Source organism: Anopheles moucheti, chromosome 2 (assembly GCF_943734755.1).
Source record: "Anopheles moucheti chromosome 2, idAnoMoucSN_F20_07, whole genome shotgun sequence".
NCBI lineage: Eukaryota > Metazoa > Arthropoda > Insecta > Diptera > Culicidae > Anopheles > Anopheles moucheti.
The window spans coordinates 34613066-34619625 of record NC_069140.1 but is presented as its reverse complement, the minus strand read 5'-3'; positions in this window follow the sequence as shown (position 1 = coordinate 34619625).

The window sequence follows — 6560 nt, the reverse complement described above, 5'->3', positions numbered from 1 at the left end:
GGCGGACAAGATGGCGGACAAGATGGCGGACAATATGGCGGACAAGATGGCGGCCAAGATGGCGGATGAGATGGCGGACAAGATGGCGGCCAAGATGGCGGACAAGATGGCGGACAAGATGGCGGACAAGATGGCGGACAAGATGGCGGACTCAAGATGGCGGACAAGATGGCGGACAAGATGGCGGACAAGATGGCGGACAAGATGGCGGCCAAGATGGCGGACAAGATGGCGGACAAGATGGCGGGCAAGATGGCGGACAAGATGGCGGACAAGATGGCGGACAAGATGGCGGACAAGATGGCGGGCAAGATGGCGGACAAGATGGCGGACAAGATGGCGGACAAGATGGCGGACAAGATGGCGGCCAAGATGGCGGACAAGATGGCGGACAAGATGGCGGACAAGATGGCGGACAAGATGGCGGCCAAGATGGCGGACAAGATGGCGGGCAAGATGGCGGACAAGATGGCGGACAAGATGGCGGACAAGATGGCGGACAAGATGGCGGACAAGATGGCGGACAAGATGGCGGACAAGATGGCGGACAAGATGGCGGCCAAGATGGCGGACAAGATGGAGGCCAAGATGGCGGACAAGATGGCGGACAAGATGGAGGCCAAGATGGCGGACAAGATGGCGGACAAGATGGCGGACAAGATGGCGGACAAGATGGCGGCCAAGATGGCGGCCAAGATGGCGGCCAAGATGGCGGACAAGATGGCGGACAAGATGGCGGACAAGATGGCGGACAAGATGGCGGCCAAGATGGCGGAAAGGATGGCGGACACAAGATGGCGGCCACGATGGCGGACAAGATGGCGGCCAAAATGGCGGACAAGATGGCGGCCAAGATGGCGGCCAATATGGCGGCCAAGATGGCGGACAAGATGGCGGACAAGATGGCGGACAAGATGGCGGACAAGATGGCGGACAAGATGGCGGCCAAGATGGCGGACAAGATGGCGGGCAAGATGGCGGACAAGATGGCGGACAAGATGGCGGACAAGATGGCGGACAAGATGGCGGACAAGATGGCGGACAAGATGGCGGACAAGATGGCGGCCAAGATGGCGGACAAGATGGCGGACAAGATGGCGGACAAGATGGCGGACAAGATGGCGGCCAAGATGGCGGACAAGATGGCGGCCAAGATGGCGGACAAGATGGCGGACAAGATGGCGGACAAGATGGCGGACAAGATGGCGGACAAGATGGCGGACAAGATGGCGGACAAGATGGCGGACAAGATGGCGGGCAAGATGGCGGACAAGATGGCGGACAAGATGGCGGACAAGATGGCGGACAAGATGGAGGCCAAGATGGCGGACAAGATGGCGGACAAGATGGCGGCCAAGATGGCGGACAAGATGGCGGACAAGATGGCGGGCAAGATGGCGGACATGATGGCGGACAAGATGGCGGACAAGATGGCGGACAAGATAGCGGATAAGATGGCGGACAAGATGGCGGACAAGATGGCGGCCAAGATGGCGGACAAGATGGCGGGCAAGATGGCGGACAAGATGGCGGACAAGATGGCGGACAAGATGGCGGGCAAGATGGCGGACAAGATGGCGGACAAGATGGCGGACAAGATGGCGGACAAGATGGCGGACAAGATGGCGGACAAGATGGCGGACAAGATGGCGGACAAGATGGCGGACAAGATGGCGGACAAGATGGCGGACACAAGATGGCGGACAAGATGGCGGACAAGATGGCGGCCAAGATGGCGGACAAGATGGCGGACAAGATGGCGGACAATATGGCGGACAAGATGGCGGCCAAGATGGCGGATGAGATGGCGGACAAGATGGCGGACAAGATGGCGGCCAAGATGGCGGACAAGATGGCGGACAAGATGGCGGACAAGATGGCGGACAAGATGGCGGACAAGATGGCGGACAAGATGGCGGACAAGATGGCGGACAAGATGGCGGACAAGATGGCGGACAAGATGGCGGACAAGATGGCGGCCAAGATGGCGGACAAGATGGCGGACAAGATGGCGGACAAGATGGCGGACAAGATGGCGGGCAAGATGGCGGACAAGATGGCGGACAAGATGGCGGACAAGATGGCGGACAAGATGGCGGACAAGATGGCGGCCAAGATGGCGGACAAGATGGCGGGCAAGATGGCGGACAAGATGGCGGACAAGATGGCGAACAAGATGGCGGCCAAGATGGCGGCCAAGATGGCGGACAAGATGGCGGACAAGATGGCGGACAAGATGGCGGCCAAGATGGCGGACAAGATGGCGGCCAAGATGGCGAACAAGATGGCGGACAAGATGGCGGACAAGATGGCGGGCAAGATGGCGGACAAGATGGCGGACAAGATGGCGGCCAAGATGGCGGACAAGATGGCGGACAAGATGGCGGACAAGATGGCGGACAAGATGGCGGACAAGATGGCGGACAAGATGGCGGCCAAGATGGCGGACAAGATGGCGGGCAAGATGGCGGACAAGATGGCGGGCAAGATGGCGGACAAGATGGCGGACAAGATGGCGGACAAGATGGCGAACAAGATGGCGGCCAAGATGGCGGACAAGATGGCGGCCAAGATGGCGGACAAGATGGCGGACAAGATGGCGGCCAAGATGGCGGACAAGATGGCGGCCAAGATGGCGGACAAGATGGCGGACAAGATGGCGGACAAGATGGCGGACAAGATGGCGGACACAAGATGGCGGACAAGATGGCGGACAAGATGGCGGCCAAGATGGCGGACAAGATGGCGGGCAAGATGGCGGACAAGATGGCGGACAAGATGGCGGACAAGATGGCGGGCAAGATGGCGGACAAGATGGCGGACAAGATGGCGGACAAGATGGCGGACAAGATGGCGGCCAAGATGGCGGACAAGATGGCGGACAAGATGGCGGGCAAGATGGCGGACAAGATGGCGGACAAGATGGCGGACAAGATGGCGGACAAGATGGCGGACAAGATGGTAGACAAGATGGCGGCCAAGATGGCGGACTAGATGGCGGCCAAGATGGCGGACAAGATGGCGGGCAAGATGGCGGACAAGATGGCGGACAAGATGGCGGACAAGATGGCGGACAAGATGGCGGACAAGATGGCGGCCAAGATGGCGGACAAGATGGCGGCCGAGATGGCGGACAAGATGGCGGACAAGATGGCGGACAAGATGGCGGAAAAGATGGCGGACAAGATGGCGGACAAGATGGCGGGCAAGATGGCGGACAAGATGGCGGACAAGATGGCGGACAAGATGGCGGACAAGATGGCGGACAAGATGGCGGACAAGATGGCGGACAAGATGGCGGGCAAGATGGCGGACAAGATGGCGGACAAGATGGCGAACAAGATGGCGGCCAAGATGGCGGCCAAGATGGCGGACAAGATGGCGGACAAGATGGCGGCCAAGATGGCGGACAAGATGGCGGCCAAGATGGCGGACAAGATGGCGGACAAGATGGCGGACAAGATGGCGGGCAAGATGGCGGACAAGATGGCGGACAAGATGGCGGGCAAGATGGCGGACAAGATGGCGGACAAGATGGCGGACAAGATGGCGGACAAGATGGCAGACAAGATGGCGGACAAGATGGCGGACAAGATGGCGGCCAAGATGGCGGACAAGATGGCGGCCAAGATGGCGGACAAGATGGCGGGCAAGATGGCGGACAAGATGGCGGACAAGATGGCGGACAAGATGGCGGCCAAGATGGCGGACAAGATGGCGGACAAGATGGCGGACAAGATGGCGGACAAGATGGCGGACAAGATGGCGGGCAAGATGGCGGACAAGATGGCGGACAAGATGGCGGACAAGATGGCGGACAAAATGGCGGCCAAGATGGCGGACAAGATGGCGGACAAGATGGCGGACAAGATGGCGGACAAGATGGCGAACAAGATGGCGAACAAGATGGCGGCCAAGATGGCGGACAAGATGGCGGCCAAGATGGCGGACAAGATGGCGGCCAAGATGGCGGACAAGATGGCGGACAAGATGGCGGACAAGATGGCGGGCAAGATGGCGGGCAAGATGGCGGACAAGATGGCGGACAAGATGGCGGACAAGATGGCGGACAAGATGGCGGACAAGATGGCGGACAAGATGGCGGCCAAGATGGCGGACAAGATGGCGGACAAGATGGCGGACAAGATGGCGGCCAAGATGGCGGACAAGATGGCGGGCAAGATGGCGGACAAGATGGCGGGCAAGATGGCGGACAAGATGGCGGACAAGATGGCGGACAAGATGGCGAACAAGTTGGCGGCCAAGATGGCGGACAAGATGGCGGACAAGATGGCGGACAAGATGGCGGACAAGATGGCGGCCAAGATGGCGGACAAGATGGCGGCCAAGATGGCGGACAAGATGGCGGACAAGATGGCGGACAAGATGGCGGACAAGATGGCGGACAAGATGGCGAACAAGATGGCGGCCAAGATGGCGGGCAAGATGGCGGACAAGATGGCGGACAAGATGGCGGACAAGATGGCGGACAAGATGGCGGACAAGATGGCGGGCAAGATGGCGGACAAGATGGCGGACAAGATGGCGGACAAGATGGCGGCCAAGATGGCGGACAAGATGGCGGACAAGATGGCGGACAAGATGGCGGACAAGATGGCGGACAAGATGGCGGCCAAGATGGCGGACAAGATGGCGGACAAGATGGCGGACAAGATGGCGGACAAGATGGCGGACAAGATGGCGGACAAGATGGCGGACAAGATGGCGGACAAGATGGCGGACAAGATGGCGGCCAAGATGGCGGACAAGATGGCGGGCAAGATGGCGGACAAGATGGCGGACAAGATGGAGGCCAAGATGGCGGACAAGATGGCGGACAAGATGGCGGACAAGATGGCGGCCAAGATGGCGGACAAGATGGCGGACAAGATGGCGGCCAAGATGGCGGACAAGATGGCGGACAAGATGGCGGCCAAGATGGCGGACAAGATGGCGGACAAGATGGCGGACAAGATGGCGGACAAGATGGCGGACAAGATGGCGGGCAAGATGGCGGACAAGATGGCGGACAAGATGGCGGACAAGATGGCGGACAAGATGGCGGACAAGATGGCGGCCAAGATGGCGGACAAGATGGCGGACAAGATGGCGGCCAAGATGGCGGACAAGATGGCGGACAAGATGGCGGACAAGATGGCGGACAAGATGGCGGACAAGATGGCGGACAAGATGGCGGACAAGATGGCGGCCAAGATGGCGGACAAGATGGCGGGCAAGATGGCGGACAAGATGGCGGACAAGATGGCGGACAAGATGGCGGACAAGATGGCGGCCAAGATGGCGGACAAGATGGCGGACAAGATGGCGGCCAAGATGGCGGACAAGATGGCGGCCAAGATGGCGGACAAGATGGCGGACAAGATGGCGGACAAGATGGCGGCCAAGATGGCGGACAAGATGGCGGACAAGATGGCGGACAAGATGGCGGACAAGATGGCGGACAAGATGGCGGACAAGATGGCGGACAAGATGGCGGACAAGATGGCGGACAAGATGGCGGCCCAGATGGCGGACAAGATGGCGGGCAAGATGGCGGACAAGATGGCGGACAAGATGGAGGCCAAGATGGCGGACAAGATGGCGGACAAGATGGCGGACAAGATGGCGGACAAGATGGCGGCCAAGATGGCGGACAAGATGGCGGCCACGATGGCGGCCAAGATGGCGGACAAGATGGCGGACAAGATGGCGGCCAAGATGGCGGACAAGATGGCGGACAAGATGGCGGGCAAGATGGCGGACAAGATGGCGGACAAGATGGCGGACAAGATGGCGGACAAGATGGCGGCCAAGATGGCGGACAAGATGGCGGACAAGATGGCGGACAAGATGGCGGCCAAGATGGCGGACAAGATGGCGGCCAAGATGGCGGACAAGATGGCGGGCAAGATGGCGGACAAGATGGCGGACAAGATGGCGGACAAGATGGCGGACAAGATGGCGGACAAGATGGCGGACAAGATGGCGGGCAAGATGGCGGACAAGATGGCGGACAAGATGGCGGGCAAGATGGCGGACAAGATGGCGGACAAGATGGCGGACAAGATGGCGGACAAGATGGCGGACAAGATGGCGGCCAAGATGGCGGACAAGATGGCGGACAAGATGGCGGCCAAGATGGCGGACAAGATGGCGGCCAAGATGGCGGCCAAGATGGCGGCCAAGATGGCGGCCAAGATGGCGGACAAGATGGCGGACAAGATGGCGGACAAGATGGCGGACAAGATGGCGGACAAGATGGCGGACAAGATGGCGGACAAGATGGCGGACAAGATGGCGGGCAAGATGGCGGGCAAGATGGCGGACAAGATGGCGGACAAGATGGCGGACAAGATGGCGGACAAGATGGCGGCCAAGATGGCGGCCAAGATGGCGGACAAGATGGCGGACAAGATGGCGGCCAAGATGGCGGACAAGATGGCGGACAAGATGGCGGACAAGATGGCGGCCAAGATGGCGGACAAGATGGCGGGCAAGATGGCGGACAAGATGGCGGACAAGATGGCGGACAAGATGGCGAACAAGATGGCGGCCAAGAT